This window comes from Malaclemys terrapin, chromosome 5, assembly GCF_027887155.1.
Source record: "Malaclemys terrapin pileata isolate rMalTer1 chromosome 5, rMalTer1.hap1, whole genome shotgun sequence".
Lineage (NCBI taxonomy): Eukaryota > Metazoa > Chordata > Testudines > Emydidae > Malaclemys > Malaclemys terrapin.
Genome location: NC_071509.1, coordinates 16444235 through 16463010, shown reverse-complemented (window position 1 = coordinate 16463010; position 18776 = coordinate 16444235). Strand labels below are relative to the sequence as shown.

At 44.2% G+C, this 18776-nt stretch overlaps 1 protein-coding gene across 4 annotated transcripts in view; it reads left to right on the top strand.

Annotated features, from left to right (window-relative positions):
- CTBP1 (C-terminal binding protein 1) overlaps positions 1 to 18776 on the top strand; it is a 417525-nt gene that overhangs the window by 10764 nt on the left and 387985 nt on the right. For 3 of the 4 annotated variants that reach the window (XM_054029794.1, XM_054029795.1, XM_054029801.1), the window contains exon 2: positions 12922 to 13035. The exons of the other annotated variant lie outside the window; for it this stretch is intronic. The gene's annotated coding sequence lies outside the window, so the exon portion shown is untranslated. The remainder of the gene's footprint in view (positions 1 to 12921; positions 13036 to 18776) is intronic. 4 annotated transcript variants of the gene reach the window in all.

Sequence of the window (18776 nt, the reverse complement as noted above, 5' to 3'; positions counted from 1 at the left end):
CTCATAATTGCCGCGGTGATCTGAGCGGGCTCCATGATCCCAGTGCTATGGCGTCTGGGTTGAAAAAAGGCACGAAACTAGTGTCTGACGGAGGGCGGGAGGGTGGGGCGAGTGATGACATGGCGTACAGATACAGGGAATTAAAATCAACAAAGGTGGCTGTGCATCAGGGAGAAACACAAACAACTGTCACACAGAATGGCCTCCCCAAAGATTGAACTCAAAACCCTGGGTTTAGCAGGCTGTTGATTTCACAGAGGGAAGGGGAAGCAAATGAATACAGAACAAATCTGGTCCATTTATTTTTTACATCTTAAGCTGGCAGCAGACGGTGCAGCATGACTGATAGCCATCGGTATCGTCTGGGTGCTTGGCAGAAGATGCTGTACTACGACTGCTAGCCATCATCGTCAAGACGGTTCAATAGGACTGCCGGGTCTCCAGGAAACAAAATGAAGAATCAGATGCCCAGAGTGGAAAGTTTGGTTCAGTATTTCTTAGAGGAATCTGCTGAAGAAAGTGTCCCGGGTGCCTCTGATTGAACTCACTGAGGAATATGATGATGACGGATATCAATCATAATACACCATCCGCTGTCAAAAGGCAAGGAGCTGCTTCTGTGTAGCAATGCAGCTCCATGTCTGCCAGCACCCAGATAGCCGATGACTGCTACTAGTCATACTGCACCATCTACTGCCAAAAGGCAATTCGCTGCTGCTGTGTAGCAATGCAGTACCACGTCTGCCGGCACCCAGATGACATATGGTGACGGTGAGCTGAGCTGAGCGGGCTCCATGCTTGCCATGGTATGTTGTCTGCACAGGTAACCCAGGTAAAAAGGCGCAAATCAATTGTCTGCCGTTGCTCTGACGGAGGGGGAGGGGCCTGACAACCCCCCCCGCGACACTGTTTTTGCATCATCAGGCATTGGGATCTCAACCCAGAATTCCAATGGGCGGCGGAGACTGCGGGAACTGTGGGATAGCTACGCACAGTGCAACGCTCCAGAAATCGACGCTAGCCTCGGTACTGTGGACGCGGTCTGCCAACTTAATGCACTTAGAGCATTTTATGTGGGGACACACACAATCGACTGTATAAAACCAATATCTATAAAACCAGCTTCTATAAATTCGACCTAATTTTGTAGTGTAGACATACCCAAAGATATCTCTTAATGTGAAGTAAGAAAGGAAAGAAGTAAGGGGAATTTCTGATCAGTGAAAAGTGATCACATGACTTTGAGTGCACTGGTCAATGCATTCCCCCAAAAGAAATCATATTGTCACAAAAAATTCTAAGGAAAAATCCATCTAGTCTTTCTCCAGTGCTAGAGCATCTGTTCAAATTTGTCTCCAGAACCCTTTTTTGCATCCTTACCACTCCCTTTAATAATGAGGAAAAGTTTGATTTGGCAGACTATTTCTCTCCTAGCAGTTACATTGCAGAAAGTAAAAATTGTTTTAGAATCAGAATTTCAAAAGTTAATCTAGTGAGTTTCTCTACAACCTTTTTCATCTCCCCAAATTACTATAATCTCTCCAATCCAGCCTCAAAGAGGTATAAAGGAAGGATAGTTCCTCTTTTCCTTTAGGAAATAGAACAAAAGTGTTCTCTCTCTCTCTCTCTCTCTCTCTCTCTCTATTTAATTGTACAAAATATAATGGAATTGGTGTGCAAGGTTTCATACTCAATTCAGAGACTTTTTTCTTCTCTCTACTTTCACAGACTCAATATTAGCAGTGTATTTAAAGTTCAGACTACATTAGACTTTGTTTTGTGATATTTTAGATAGAAATATCAACTGGAAAAATTATTGAGAGTTTTCTCAGTACAACATATTTTTATATCTCATATATATACTAACTCTTGTTCGTATGCTTCTTTTGCTATCATCTAATGTATGACACACATTCAAAGAGGTAGAAATTTGTGAAGAAACTACCTACATCTAAAGTAAGCTATAAATATAATTTCCCCCACCCTTTAGTAGTTTAAATAATAGGGATCAGGAATCCCTCAATCTTAGTGACTATTTTGGAGAAGTTCTGTCCCGGTCTACTTGGCTTTGTGGCTCTGACCACTGATACATTTGCAGCAGAATGATGATTGTAGTATTTTTCATTTAAATTAAGAATAATGGTTCTTCCCTTTATGGTATCCAGATGTTTGAATAGTATGTTGGACTATGCCCTCAAGAATTCGAGGCTATTTATCTCTGCACCGGACATACAGGTGAAGTGGTCAAAATTTTGCTCCTGCAATAAGATTCACAAGCCTAATTTTTCTATCAAATTGCCTGAACCTCTCAATTTTGCAATATAGAATTAGAAGTACAGATCTTAACAGTTTGCAGAGAAGTCAGGAAGGGGATGCAATCAGTTTTAGCTGTCTCTTCCTGGTTAAAGAATCCCCTTCTAGAATTCTTATGTGCAAGAAGAGACCTAAACATATCACAAAGGATCCTTAGTGTGTATCAGATGATGGGGTGCTACTTACAATGAGCAGCACTAAGTGCCCTTTCCACATCCCTTCCTCCTGGCTGGTGGAGCAGCCAAAAGTAGGGTGACCAGATCACAGAGACGAAATATCGGGACGCGGGGGGGGGGGGGGGGAAGGGAGGGAAGGGGGCGGAGCCAAAAAGTAAAAAAGCTGGTAGGGAGAAGAAAAAAAAAAAAGCACGAACAAGCGGGAAGCGCCTAGGCTGGTGCCGGCCACACGCAGATGTAAACAGCGGCCCCCGGGTCCCGGGATGCAACAACCCCCGCCCGGAGCCCGAGGACTGACACCCCGATGCCGCGGAGATGGGCACGAACAGGGGGAGCACCCCCGCCAAGTCACTGCCCGTCCTGGGCTGGCCGCGGGCGCGCCAGTGTGTGGCAGCCCCTTCCCTGGCAGGCTTCAGCTCCCCGTGGGCCCGGGAGTGCAGAGCTGTAGCTACCTTCGTGCCACTGGGCTACACCCCGCTGGAGAAGCAGGACCTTGCCGCGGCCCCCAGGCCGGGACTCGCCCAAGCATCGCGGGACAGGATCGCCTCACCTAGGGTCGCACACCCAGCCAGGCATGCACTGCTCCCCCCGCCCTGCCCCCCGGAGGCAGACAGACTCTAATTATCCCTAGCACCGCGGCGGAGCCGCAGCCCGACCGGCCCTTCCAGCCGCTCCTCCGCCTCTCCCTCGCCGCATGTCAGGCAGAGGCATGTGCCTGGCACCCAGCGCCAACTACACCCCTCCGGGGCCGGAGCGCACGTGGCGGAGGTGAAGCCCCGAGGAACCAGAGTCCCCACGCGGACAGCTGCTGCCCCCCCACCCATGGGCACGTAGGAAGCCGGTTCCCCAGGCTGGACCCGGGGCTGCCCCCCTGCAGGTACCCCCCGTCCTCCTGCCTGCGATTGGGCCAGGGCCAGGCCGGACTCACCCCGCTGTCCCCGGGCCTCCTCCCTCTAGCGCTTGCCTGAGAGGGAGGAGGAATGCGGCGTGCTTCTGAAAGAGGCGGGGATTTGGGGAGGGATCCAATGGGGCAGTTGAGGGGGTGGGGCCAGGGCGAGGATTTGGGGAGCTATCCAATGGGGGAAGGAGGGGGCGGAGTTGGGGCGAGGGAGGGGGCGCGAGCCAGAGCGGAGGGCAAAAATTGCTTGTTTGTCCAGTGTCCCGACCAAACATTGGTCGGGACGCGGGACAAACGAGCAAATATCGGGACAGTCCCGACAAAATCGGGACGTCTGGTCACCCTAGCCAAAAGAAATGTAGTGAGCCTGCAGGAACTTTGTTTGTAAATAAGATGGCTTCACCCCTAACATCAGAAACCTATTTACTAGGGCTGTCAAGCGATTAAAAAAATTAATTGTGATTAATCACGCGTTTAAAAAAATTAATTGCGATTAATCGCGTTGTTAAACAACAAGAGAATACCATTTATTTTAAATATTTTTGGATGTTTACTACATTTTCAAATATATTAATTTCAGTTACAACACAGAATACAAAGTGTACACTGCTCATATTTATTTATTTATTACAAATATTTGCACTGTAAGAAACAAAATATTTTTCATTTCACCTCATACAAGTACTATAGTGCAATCTCTTTATCATGAAAGTTGAACTTACAAATGTAGAATTATGTAAAAAAATAAACTACATTCAAAAATAAAACAATGTAAAACTTTAGATTCTACAAGTCCACTTAGTCCTACTTCTTGGTCAGCCAATCACTCAGACAAACAAGGTTAGTTACAATTTGCAGGAGATAATGCCGCCTGCTTCTTGTTTACAATGTCACCTGAAAATGAAAACAGGCGTTCGCATGGCACTGTTGTAACCGGCATTGCAAGATAGTTATGTGCCAGATGCGCTAAAGATTCATATGTCCCTTCGTGCTTCAACCACCATTCCAGAGGACATGCATCTATGTTAATGATGAGTTCTGCTTGATAACAATCCAAAGCAATGTGGACTGACACTTTCATTTTCATCATCTGAGTCAGATGCCACCAGCAGAAGGTTGATTTTCTTTTTTGGTGGTTTGGGTTCTGTAGTTTCCGCATCAGAGTGTTGCTCTTTTAAGACTTCTGAAAGCATGCTCCACACCTTGTCCCTCTCAGATTTTGGACAGCACTTCAGATTCTTAAACCTTGGGTGGAGTCCTGTAGCTATTTTTAGAAATCTCACATCAGTACCTTCTTTGCATTTTGTCAAATCTGCTGTGAAAGTGTTCTTAAAACGAACATGCTGGGTCATCATCCGAGACTGCTATAATATGAAATATATGTAGAATGTGGGTAAAACAGAGCAGGAGACGTACAATTCTCCCTGCAAGGAGTACACTCACAAATTTAATTGATGCATTATTTTTTTAATGAGCATCATCAGCCTGGAAGCATGTCCTCTGGAATGATAGCCAAAGCATTAAGGGGCATATGAATGTTTAGCATAACTGGCATGTAAATACCTTGCAGTGCCGGTATAATGAGTTTGACAGGAGTTGCTTGTAAAGAACAGTGAACTCTTTGCCAATTGGCACTAATGGTTTGTGTCACAATGTCACCAGTGGAGCCGGTAGCAGGAGTTAGGGGTCTTGTGGAAAAAATAGTATGTGATCATTTAAAGCAGTGTTTCTCAACCCTTGGGTCACGACCCAAAAGTGGGTCGCCAGAATGTATGAAAGGGTCACGAACAAACTTGTGCTTCACCATATGTTAACACTGTGCATACCAATAAAGTTGTTCGAACATGCAGATGCCACCGATAAGCCAATCGAATGCAATGCACAAAGAATTATGGGAAATACTATGCTGCAAAGTAGGGGTCTCGCCTCCCAGTCCCCACCCCAAAGCTGACTGCCTCGGGAAGGGATGGGGCCGGGACTGTTGGTCCACCCGCCTATTTCTGCCATGTGCGTGGCAGCATCTGCTGGTATCCAGCTGCCTCACAAGCGGCCCACTGTGCTGCTTGAAGGACATGTGGTACCTTCAGGGAGGAGGCAGGTTAGAGAGCAGGAGATGGCGATTTGCAGGCAAGGAAAGCAAGTCCAGCCCAGCAGGAGGGCTAAACAGTGATTCTGTTCAGCAGACACTTCTTTGTATTTGAGTACTACTTTAGATGTTTGTCACATTTCTCAGGGCACCCAGGGCTGTGAGTCATCTTGTTGCCACCTGCCTCCAGCATGAGGAAGTTTTGCAGGTGCCAGCTAGGTGTTAGCTCTGTACCAGCCCTGTTTTAGCCTGGTTATACCAGCCTCTCCTTAAATCCCTGGAAACTATCTCCCTGTGGTATCCAGTCCCTGACCATTGTATACCCACAGAAATTCCAGATCCACTGTTTCCAAAGAAAGAGTGTATCCCAGTTTACCAGTTTTACCTTACCACCACTCTTGTATCGCACACAGCACTTGAGTTCAGTTATAGAAAAACAAAAGGAAATTTATTTAAGAAAGAATAGAGATTCAATAAAAGCAAATGTGACTGATGGATACCAATAGTTACATATAAAATGAAATCATAAAACATGAACAAGGGCCTACACTTATTGACAAGTACCTTTCCTATCTAATAATGTGGATTCTGATCCTAAAGTTCAGTCTTTCACAGCACTTGCTAGTTCCAGAGAGCTATGACTCAGATTTTCATGAAGCGTACCCGTTCATCAAGGTACCTCCTCCGTGAATGGATGCAGTGTGTCTTTCTCTACCCTGTGATATGTGAATCAGTCTTTTCATGCACAGGGTGATTACCTCGCAGTCATATATTCCTTTTTGCTTCCAAGCGGTTTCAATGTTTATAGTTTGTCTTTGATGGTTTTCCATTGACTTTTCTGGGTTGGTGCAAAGGTAGACAGTTGAGCAATATGTTACATAATCAGCTAGCCGCAGAGGAGTGACAACTCCCTTCAGCTTGAATGGGCCATCACCGAGACATATTATTCCCTGGTGACTCTCACTCACTACAAGACCACAAGGGCATAATTGTCAACATAGTTACATTATTCTTTAAATATCAACTGTACACACATCTGGCAGTGATTGAGTATTGATAAGTTACAAACTTTCAGTAGAGACCTCACATGATATGCTTTATGAATAAATACCATTGGAGATTTTTAAGAGCAGGTTAGACAAACACCTGTCAGGAATGGTCTAGGTCAGTGGTTCTTAACCTGGGGTGCACGCACCCCCTGGGGATGCGAGACATGCTAGATTTTTTTAGAAGGTAAATCATCGAAAACACAAATTAAGCACAGGCACATAAGTACAACTACTTTGTTTCATCAAACCTATGTATTTATTAACATTATACATTTTTAAACTGTTACTGTAATATACAAACAAAAATATATTTAGGTTTAAGGGGTGCGAGAACATTTTTTAGGTTTAAGGGTGCGAGAACATTTTGATTTTTGATCAGGGGTGCGAGAACATATTTTGAGAACCAAAGGGGTGCAGGCTGCAGTCAAGGTTAAGAACCACTGGTCTAGATAATACTTAGTCCTGCCATGAGTACAGGGGACTGGACTAGATGACTTCTCAAGGTCCCTTCCAGTCCTGTGATTCTATGATTTCTTACAAGGGATGTGACAGTGAACAGCACTCGCTGAAGTGAGGATCTCACAGCTTCATGTAAGTCCAGGTGTCATTATGGAAAATATCCTTAGGAGTGGAGTGCAAGGGGTACTGCCACGGGCCGGGGACGTGAGAGGAATGTGTGTGGGGAGTTTGGGGAGGGCAAGGAATGCAGTTCTGCATGGGCTTTAGGGGGAGTCAAGCATGCATATGTTCTGCCTATAGCTCAGTCAGGGACCTCAGCATCTCTATTTGATCTTCCATGAACTTTATTATCCGCTCCTGACCCTGTCTCCTCTTTTGGCCGTCCATTTGCAGTTTCTCGTTTATTGTCTCTCTCCACGCTCTGTGCTTGCTATCAGCCTGATCTGATGATTGCAGCAATTCCTGAAACGTGTCCTTCTTACTCCTCTTCATTTTCCTCCTTATGTGATGGAGGCACTCCGCCAGCGTGTAGAAGCTGGCCCTCAAGAGCACAATCTGCAAAAGCAAAAGAAACTATACACAGAGTCAGTATTGTGTGCGCACTCACAGTCTTGAATCATAAAAGTTACATACACCTCTTTCTCACTTTCATTTAACAAGCACGCAGCATGGCCTGAGTGCTAAATATGGTGAGTTCTGCCTGGGTTGGGGTAGGAGGTGCAAGACAAGACAGGGTCTAGGTGATTTCAGAAGGGGATAAGTACAGTACATGAGGACTGTATTCTGAATACTGGCACCATTTTCCACAGGCGGCGGGGGGGGGGGGGGGGCGATTGAAGCTGAAATCACACTACTAAAGGTTACTGAAGATGCAAGGGTGCATTTCCTTCATGTGTGCAGCTTCAGACTGGGTCTGTATGCTGCACGCCTGTGTGCTGCTTATGTTCCTGCAGAAGTAATTGCTGATTGGTGTGGCAAAGTTTTCTACAATGGGGCAAGGAACAAAGCAGCTCTGCCAAGGAGCCTTCAGCAGAGGATTGCAGAGTATCTGCAGGCAGGAAAGTTTCCTAGGGATCTCTATGGAGGATTCCCAAGAGATCTCGGTTTGCATTAACAAACTTTTCTGCATGGCTCCACTGCGTAGCTGCACTGGGAATGCAAAGCAGAGGCTAACAGTACCTAGTGTTGATAATTTCTATCCCTTCTGCCACATGTGCCATGTGACACCTCTACCTCATGTAACCATGCACTATCAAAGAAAAAGTACTTACCGGAGTTCCCCTTTCCTGCTTCAGGCATGCCAGACCTGGACTGCTGGGACTGGCTAGACCCCATCAGAATCAAAAAGAGGTCCTGGCTCCCCACACCACTGGACGAGCCTGTCCCCTGTCCCACATCCTCTTCCAACTCGACCTCCTCGTCCACCACTTTGTCCTCAGAGTTGATTCTCCTGGCTGCTGCCTCCAGACCTCCCAAAGTATCCATGGGGCTTGTCGAGGTGGGGTTGCCATCAAGGATGGCATGCAGCTCCTTATAGAAGCAGCATGATTTTGGCACAACACCATAGCAACAGTTGGCCTCCTTTGCCTTCTGGTACACCTGCCTCAGCTCCTTTATCTTAGCACAGCATTGCTGCATGTCCCTTTCATGGCCCTTCTCATCCATGCCACAAGCAATCTGTTTGTAGGTGTCAAAGTTCCTATGGGTGGATTAGATCTGCGACTGCACAGCCTCCTCTCCCCAGAAACCCAACAGATCTAGCCACTCCAGTGGACTCCATATGGGAGCCCATTTGCATGGTCAGCTGGGACGATCCAATGTGAACTGTCCACACTGAGCAAACAGGAAATGGAATTTCAAAAATTCCTGGGGCTTTATAGTGGAAGGGGCACATGCCTGTGTACCTAGCTGCAGGGCAGCAGAATAGAAATTGCTTAGCAGAGTGGTCATGATGGGCATTTAGGACACCTCCTGGAGGCCACTTAGCGCAGTGTCTACACTGACATGGCATCGCTCTAATTTTGTCGCAAAAAGCTCTGCACTGCTCATCAAGGTGGTTTTATTATGTCAGCATAGCAGGAGAGTTAAATTGGCAGGAGGAGCATTATTGTGTATACACCTGCACGGTTTTGTTGATGAAATCTGACTTTTGTCGACGTCTAGTGTAGATGAGGCATGTTAGTGCTGATCTCACAGTGAATCATCTGGTCTAGGGAAACAACTGTTGGGTAATCATGACCACAGTCACCACCAAAACAGCCATTGATAGAGATGTAGAATCATAGAGAATCATAGAATATCAGAGTTGGAAGGGACCTCAAGAGGTCATCTAGTCCAACCCCCTGCTCAAAGCAGGACCAATTCCCAGCTAAATCATCCCAGCCAGGGCTTTGTCAAGCCGGGCCTTAAAAACCTCCAAGGAAGGAGACTCCACCACCTCCCTACGTAACACATTCCAGTGTTTCACCACCCTCCTAATAGAGGAGGCACGCTCCAGGCTCCTTCCCTGAGATTCTGTGTCACAGCCCCAATTTGCTGGTTCTGTGATGACTGCAGGCTACAGAGGGGAATTTTTGACCTCTAGCCCTTCGGTTTTTATGTGACAGTCTCCCTGCTTCCTCTATTTTTAGGGTTACTTTTGACCCATGTACCATTGAAAGCTGTGGAAGTGAAGTTGCGAAGTCCTTGATAGTCTGCCAACCTAAGTAAGCTCTCCATATTCAGGGACACGAAGGCGAGTTCATCATTATAGTCAGGAGCAAAACCATAAGTTTTCATGTGAGACCTAATCTTTCCAGCTCCTCATCCCTTCATTTAATCTCCTTGCTTACTTATCTTTAATTTCAGCAGAGTATTAATTTCCTTAATTTTCCAGGAGCACTTAAACTTAAAAGATTCTCCTTGAAACGGAATAAGCTTCTAAGATGTTGTACTGCTTCCTATGCCTCACAGCTTATAGTTATTTCTTTCCGTTCCTAAGAATGGGTGCAGTGTGTTTCATTGATGGGATCTTCTCCTTCTGATAGCTCATTCATGCTTCTGAGAGATTCACTTTGATTTGTAGGCTTCAATTCTATTCTTCAATTGCAGAATCAGGTTAACCAGTCAATGCATATTTACAGACTTCAAATGTTTTCATGTAGCCCTTCCATGTCTGTACTATTCAGCCTGTCCTATAGTCAGATGCTCAGAACCTTTTATCCACTCTACTAGTATAGTAGGAGACATTTCAGGTGGTGGCCTGGAATGCAGATGACATCTCCAGGAGTTTCTGGTATTAGGCAGTATTTGAAGACCAAGTCTTCTAAACAAGTTCATGGACACAAGTCAAAGGGTACTTCAGTTCCACTACATGCATCTGACAAAGTGGGTATTCACCCATGAAAGCTCATGCTCCAATACGTCTGTTAGTCTATAAGGTGCCACAGGACTCTTTGCTGCTTTTACAGATCCAGACTAACACAGCTACCCCTCTGATACTCAGTTCCTAGTAAATCACCTATGTCCTCAGAATGAGAAGGCAAAACACTTCTGCCCTGGGGACAAAATTTTTAAGGACTCGGGTAAGGCACACTCTTTTTTTCTGTTATTACATCAGATTGAAATGTTTTTTAATAGATGCTTCCATTCCAGGGGCTAAGAGGTAAATCAGACTTTCTGTAGTCCCAAATACAATAGCTCTAAGAGCGCTCATTAATGAAAGAGATCACCATGTGCTGCCACATCAAAGCAGGTGGTCTCCAGCCGTATCTATGAGTCTAGCTATAGTATCTTAACACACAAGCTGACTGGTTGAGCAGGTGCATTTGGTCCTCAAGTATCACAGTTCAGGGCAACTCTGCCTGTATTCCCCCTCCATGGTCCAGCAAGGGCACCCACTCTCAGGCTTCCGGCTCCCCAGCTGTCACCTCCTAACCAGGGTTTTTCCAGGTTGCACAGTTCCTTGTCCCCAGCAAGGCAGACTTCTTAAACAGATCTGTTTCTGTACTTTGCTTTTCTCCTCGGAGGCTATAAATAGTATAATTACCCACAGTTAAGTTACCACACAGCTCTTTCTAAGCAAGCACATTTATTCTTAAGATAGAAGTGCTACAGAGAAAACATATTAAAATAATAAAAGAACCTATGTGCATGCTAATAAACTTACCAGAGTTAACCCCCAGCAAGGGCTCTAGATCATGAGCAGTTCTTCAAACCCATTGAGAAACCCATTGAGGGGTTTTTCTGTGGTTGCAAGTGTTCATAACAGTGTTAACTCACAACAAGCACCTCCATGAATCTGTGATTTCACTCTTTATCCAGTTTGGGCCTCTGGTTTGATCTTCATGTAACAGGTGATCAGCTGTCAAAGGCTTTCTCCTCAGGATGCAGCTTCAAAAGGATGGCTCTGGAGGTGAGAAGTTGTGTTCCCCTCCACCCAAGTATTTCCTAGGAATCCCATTTAACTTTGTGTAGCACATTGTTTCAAAGAGTGCTTTGAAGCCCATAACATTTCCCAAGGTTTATATTAGTCGGGTCTCTCTCCTTAGAGATATTTACATACTATTCAACAATAATAATAAACATTTGCATTTTTAATGCAATGAACTCCTAAAATACTTAATCTTAATTCAATAAAGTTTAACTTAATTCAGTAAGGTTTGTCCAAGATATTGCAGGAAATTGTTGTATGTGTCACCCAAGATTCCTCCCCGTTATCACTCTCTAAATAGATATGCTTATCTTAAGAAAACAATATTTTTGCACTGGGAGAAAGACTTTTCCATTATAGGTTGTCATGAATCCCCAGGTCAAGTACTCTGGAACAGTACCTGGGAGGACCACTTCAGTGTGCCAGACACCCCCCTCCCCTGCCCCAGAATCTTGCTCTTTCACCAGAATAAGTCAGTTGGCTTCACCATCTCCTCAGACTGGACCTCATAGCTTTCAGCACCCCTGCTTCATGTCGTGAGCTCCTTTCAGTGAGTCAACTTGAGCTGGACTCCTGAGAGAGACTTGTACACCCAAAGGAAGCAATACACCCTCACCTTCAGCATCTGCAGTGACTCTCAGCCAGCGTTGTAAAAGCAGTAAGGTTTATTAGATGTCTGGAACACAGTGTAGAAAGTCCTTGGTTAGCACAGAGAACAGAAAAATACAGCATGGTCCATCTTGGTCAACCCAGAGCCCTATGACTCCTTTGTTCGAGTTCAGGAGAATCTCAAACTTCCGCAGCCCACTCCTAACAACCCGCCACCAGGTGCCTCCTCAGTCCTTTGTTCTTGTTCCCAGGCAAACATAACTGGCTTCTTTTAGGGGTCTAGACCATTAAGGGCATTAGTGGCTAGGTACCAAATATCCAGGCAATTGGAGTGGCCGTTGTCTTCTCGGACTCCCCATGGACATGGAGCACAGGCCCTAGACAGCTAGACAGCTGTCACGTGCATCTCTGGTTCTCTGCAGAGTGTAAACAAACTTTTCCCTCCACCTAGTTCACAATGCAGAATATAAGGGAAACTGAGGCTAACACAATATTCATACAAAATATTACAGAAAATTCCCACTCTGTCACATTGGTACTCCAATTTGGCTGATCAGCGTGTCTGATGTATGTCTTTCCTCTTTAGCTTCATATTTGAGAACCATTACGGGAATTGTTAGGTAGAGCCAGTATGTTTTTGATAGCTGCGTTCTGGCACTTGACTATAAAAGAGACGTTTCCTCTCAGTTTTCCTACTGCAGGGCCCATAGCAAGAGCAAGACCCAGACACATCCCCCAAAAACTTGGAATTTGGGAGGATAGATCACCAACAGTTTGGATTGTCTGATGACTTGCTGAAGGTTCTGCTCCAATGCAGAAAAGTTCTTGTTATTGTTGGTTTTTCAGTTTGAGGAAATTGAATGTATCCTGAAGATCTAATCAGTCTCAACTAAAACCTCTCTCTGATTTTTGTTTGTCAGATTCAGCAAGAACTGAGCCTCCATGACTCTTTGAGGTCAAAGAGCAGCTTTGAGATCGCTCATGGTCACTTCTACAAAAGGAGTCCAGCATTTTATTTTAATCCCTGATAACAGGTAACAAACTCTCTTCTCTTATTAGAACTCCTGTTGTGGAGTGATGTTTAACCTTGTGCCTGGCCATTGTATGGACGAGCCATTTCAACAAATAGCTACTTCATCCTCATATTTTCTCTGTTAAAATTGTCTCTTGATTTCTGTCCTTCAGCCAAGAAAGTTAGTGACCTGAATGTCTTGTACATTAAAATCCCATTACTGTAGTCTTTTCCACAAAAAGAAGTACCTGAAACTACTTCAGAGTTCCTACCTAAAGTAAAAAGAACAGGAGTACTTGTGGCACCTTAGAGACTAACAAATTTATTTGCCACAAGTACTCCTGTTCTTTTTGCGGATACAGACTAACACGGCTGCTACTCTGATACCTAAAGTAGTTTCACTTAACCTCAAAAAGTTCAGATATCATCTTTTGGATACCTGCAGAATGATCAAATTCTCAAAGATAGGTCAAAGCTTTTTAGGCAATCAGTTGCCTTGTTTTTTTCATTGGTGGTAAAAACAAGGATCTCTAAGCCTGGTCTGCTATCCTGAGTCTTACAGGAAGACTGGAAAGCTTTATCCTCCTTCTCTCAAAGATTTGTCTCTTTCTCTTAAACAGAAACGAACAGAGCATTCTATGGTGAGATCTGCCAAGTGGCCACATGATAATCTATACACTCCTTCACCTAACACTGTGATACTTTCTTCAGATGCTGCATTTGTTTGTAGGATTATGTAGTGGGTCTGTCCTCCTTGACTGTCTCCTTGTGTGCTTCAGTTCTTCCTTCCCACTTCTTTCTTGGGTAGACTGCTTGCTGAGGCCTAATAACTATTTCTGCAGACGAGAGGATTAATTCTGTGTGAGAATAGACAATATAAAATTACCATTAATGTATCTTCTTATAACAATAAAGTTCTCTGGTCTAGGGCATTACCTAGACACTCCTGCATATTGTTAATGTTTTGGGGGGTTTTTTGGTCTAGTTTATAGTGGGTCTTTGAGCTTTGGAAGTTGTTTATCTGGGACTGTGATGCAATGTTCAGGGTTCTAGAGAAGGAGTCTGAGGGCACCAAATCTTTATCCAGTGGCTGCTTCTGTGGTGCAAGTGGGCGTGGCTCCCAGAGCAGGGAATTCTACTTTTATAAGAAGACATAAGTGGGTTTAAATTGTCTGTTAATCATTTGTATTTATGTTCAACTGCAAAAATAAACTATGAGAGAGCTCATGAAACAGATTGTTAGGGATGTGTTGTCAGACCAACAAGCATGAAGATTTAATTAAACATACGAGGGTCCAAACTATTTTACATAGACCAAAGGAGGACTGCTGAGTGAGCGAGACCAAATACATGGGTGGGGAGAATTGTTCAAAATCTCTTCTCTAGGCATTTGGGGATACAAGGGAGACATAATTTTTCACCCATACTAATCACAGGGTCTGTGGCAATACTTTATATACAGAAGCAAGATGTAAGCAAAACTATCAAAATGGGAGACGACGTCACTTCAGTTCCTGGTGTAGCTTTGAGGGTAGATCACCTTATACAATGTCACATCTGTATAAATTTAAATTGAGAATCATTCAAATGGTACTCAAATTGTTTTTAAGCAAATAATTGTTTGCATTTAAACATGTAGTCATTGTTCCTTTTAGGAACCAGTGCTAAAAGAAAAAAGCTTGTGTTGGTTTTGAAGTTGGGGGTTATGCCAGATAACACAAAAGCATCCAATAAATTAAAACTTCAATTCCTTGTCTAGATATACAAATATGGCTATTGTAGGCATTATAACTCTTCAGGTGATCTGGTAGAGATATGGGAAAAGTGCTTTTATTATGAAATCTCAATCTTGGAAAGTCTCAGAATTTGGTTTTAGTCAGGGATTTTAAAGCAGAATAATGAGGAATCTGGGTAATATTTTTGGATATATGAGAAATTAAAAATCCTCTTTAAAGGACTGTGGAGCTATAGTTAGTGTGGCCACTATTTCATGAATCCAGATTTCTAGGGTTTAAGTTTGCCTTACAAGAACATGGCAAAAATCTGACTGACAGATTTTCATTTTGGCTACAGTTTATTTTATTAAAAATAATTGTAATGCTTAAGTGCTGTGGATTTCTCTGATACAGAGCCACATTCATATGCGAGTGCGTAGGCACAATATAGCCATGTATGGCAGTCTTATCTCTGAATTATCTTGATTTTGTGGGTTTGACTAGAAAGAGGCCATAGATATGGAATGTTTAGACAATAACTTCTACCTCTATCCTACCTATTATTAAGCTTTGTAGCAGAGAAGGGAAAAACACTGTCTAGCAATAAAAACCATTGTTAACATCTGTTTGGTATTATGACATATCACTAGTACAATAATTGTTCAGCATCAGTAAACCTGAACATTGTCTCTTCCTTTTAGTGCTTCAATTGAAATCAGTAAGGATTAGTCTCTATGATCAAGCAATGCATCATGTCATAGATACAGTTTCTCTATTATGGCCAATTGGTCACTAGGGTGAAATTAAGATAGTGTTTTTAGGACTTGTGTATTGGTTCTGAATTTCATTTTCCCTTATAATTCTGTTTAGGATTTTTACTAGGAAGTTTTTAATGGCAATCAGAAACGACTTCTGCAGTTTGGCCTATAATACATTTTCAGTAATGGTCTTCATTGGTATCCCGAGCTGCTATGAATTATATGATCACTGTACTATAGAGTTGTTTGTTCATAGACAAAAAGTAATTTGTTGTTTGGGATGTTTGTAATACACAGTATATCTGTTTGAGGTGTGGAAAGGCCCAAGGACAACAGCTTACTTCAGCAGTAACTGGGGGAAGTGGGACTTTATGTTGACACATGCTGAGACTCATTTAACTTGGCCAATCCAGATTTAGAAACTACCTGTAATTTTTTTGGTTTTTGTTTTAATTTAAATTAAGCTTGTGATTATTTTTCTGTCTATAATGGATAAGTATCAAAAGGTTTCTTTTTAAAAAATTTCTGCTTTTTAAAACCTTGTATTTGATTGGGACTCCTGAGTCCTACTGTAATATAAATAATTATTAATAATAGATGTGGACCTAAGAGAAATTAAATAAAGATTAATTAAGTCTATATTGGAGAAATTTCTTTCCATTAGGTGCTTGTGGATAATATATTCAGTAAAAATGAAATGTGAACTCCTAGGTATCTGGTTAGCAAAATTAATAAGTTTAAGTACTGAGTCTTCTTCCCCTTTTAACTGACTATTCATAGTTTGTATGCAGTATAGTTGTAGCTGTGTTGTTCCTAGGATATTAAAGAGACAAAGTGGGTGAGGTAATGTCTTTTATTGGGACAATTACTGTTGGTGAGAGATACAAGCTTTCGAGTCACACAGAGCTTTTCTTCAGGTCTGCGAAAGGTACTCTGAGCATCACAGCTGCATACAAGGTTGGACAGATTGTTTAGCATAAGTATTTAGTACATAATATAAGGGGCCTGTGACAGGGTGTACTAGGCCCAAAGACCTCCTGCTGGAGGCCTCACATTTCTACAACGTCCCAAGGAAAGAGCAGAAGAGGTGAGTTCTCCAAGCTGCTGAGAGAGACTATGTGGGAAGCAGCCAATTAGAGTAGAGAGGCTTCAGGGAAGCTGCCAATCAGAGCCCAGCAGGCTCATATAAAAGGAGCTGCTGGGGCTGAACAGATTCAGTTGTTGGCTGGAGCCAGAGAAGGAAGGACAGTGCTCCTGGCTGGTTGCAGCAGTTACAGTGTCTGGACGGAGCAGTTGCTGGCACAGACCCAGGGAGCAAGGAAGGTTCTCCTGGCTGGCAGCTGGGACTCGAGCACAACTTCAGTTTGAGGTAAGGGTGAAGCTGAATGTGCTGGGGCCCCAGGGAAATGACCCAGAGAACAGTAGAAGCAACAAGTTAGCTAAAGGGATGCAGCAAGTGGCTGGTGTTTCTAGGGTCCCTGGGTTGGGACCCTTTGTAGTGGGTGAGCCCCATACCAGCTGCAGGCTAAGTGCCCTGAGAAGAGAGTTTACATAGACCCAGGGAAGGGCCTGAAGACCCCAAAGGGGTCAATATATATTGAACTTTAAGAGGCTGAAGATCCCAAAATGGGGATGAACTGAACAGAAAAATTGACTTAGCTGGGGTCAGTGGGGGGTCGTTACAGAGCGATGAGTTTCCAGGGAGGAAGTCCTGGGGGCACTGCTCCAAGCCAGAGCAGGGACTATTTGAGAATTAGCCCAGGGAGTGCTGCAGAAGACCAGTGAGGGTACTAGGATAGGACCTGTTGGACTGATTACCTTGGAAGGAGTCTGTTTTGTTTCACCCACGAATTGTGTGTGACTTGGCTAAAGGGCTGAGTCACCAAAAACCCACCTGAAAAAGAGGACTGTAGAAGAGCTGGTACACAAACACCCAATAGGAGGCACTCACGTGAGCTGTGTGGACCCTGTGTCAGACCATTCAAGCTAGAGTTTTTACCTCTGCAGTCATAGGACAAAAAAGGGATTTGTGGGTTACAGATTGTTGTAATAATCCATAAATCCAGTGTCTCTGTTTAGTCCATGATTTTTAGTGCCCAGCAGTTATGAATTTTAGCTCCCAGGCTCATCTTTTGAAAGTGTTGTGCAGGTTTCCTTTGAGGATGAGGGCTGATAGATCAGATATAGAGTGATCATTTTGTGCAGGTGACAGGGTAGGGTTTTTTTGTTGGAGTTTTTTTTTTTTTTTTTGTCTTTTATTATCTTCCTGTGAGTTCATTTAAAAACTTAAATTCATAACTCTGCTAGACACTAAAAATCATGAACCAAACAGACACTGGATTTATGGCTTATTACAACAGTCTGCAAGCCACTAGCCGCCTCTTTTGGTCCTATGATTGCAGAGATGTTAATGGTCCACCCTACCTTGAGTGGTCCCTTAGAACATGGGCTAACTACTTATGCAAAACAATGTGTTCCATCTTGCATTTAGCTGTGATGCGGGGAGTACCTTTCCCAGACCTGAAGAAGAGCTCTGTGTGGCTTGAAAGTTGCCCCTCTCACCAACAGAAGTTGGCCTACTAAAAGATATTATCTCACCCACCTTGTCTCTCTATTCATAGTTTGTCTATTATTATGACTATTTTAGGATTGGGAATGGTGTACAAAAAATAATTTATGATGGAGTTTGCCTGAGTTATAGGAATAATTATAGGGAGAAAAAAGCATTTAGTTTATCTGTGGCTCTCCTAGATGAAAATCATTAGCAAAGCCATTGCTGATCTCATCCAAGTAAATCATTCCTTCACGCTTTTCAGTACTTTAGGATAATACTGTAGCTAAAACAAAGAGGAGTCCTTGTGGCATCTTAGAGACTAACAAATTTATTTAGGCATAAGCTTTTGTGGGCTATAACTAGGGTGACCAGATCACCCAAGACAAATATCGGGACGCGGGGGGAGAGGGTGACGCGGGGGGTGGGGGGGAGTGGCAGGGGGCGGGGCCAAAAAAAAAAACCCTTCCTCCCCGCAGGGGAACGAACGGGGCTGGGCGGCCGATGCCTCCGCCCCGGGGCCGCCGCACGATAGCACCAGCTGGGCAGCAGCCCAGACGCGACTGGCCAGGGGCTGGGCCCAGCGTGCGCGCTGCTGGGTCCCTGCAGCAGGCCCCGGCTCGGGGGGTTCGGAGGCGCCGCAGCCGCCGAGCGCCATGGCCGCTTCCTCCCCCGCGGCAGTGGGAGCTGCAGCAGCGGCTGCTCCCGAGTCCCGCTGCCCGGGGGGGGAGAACAGCCG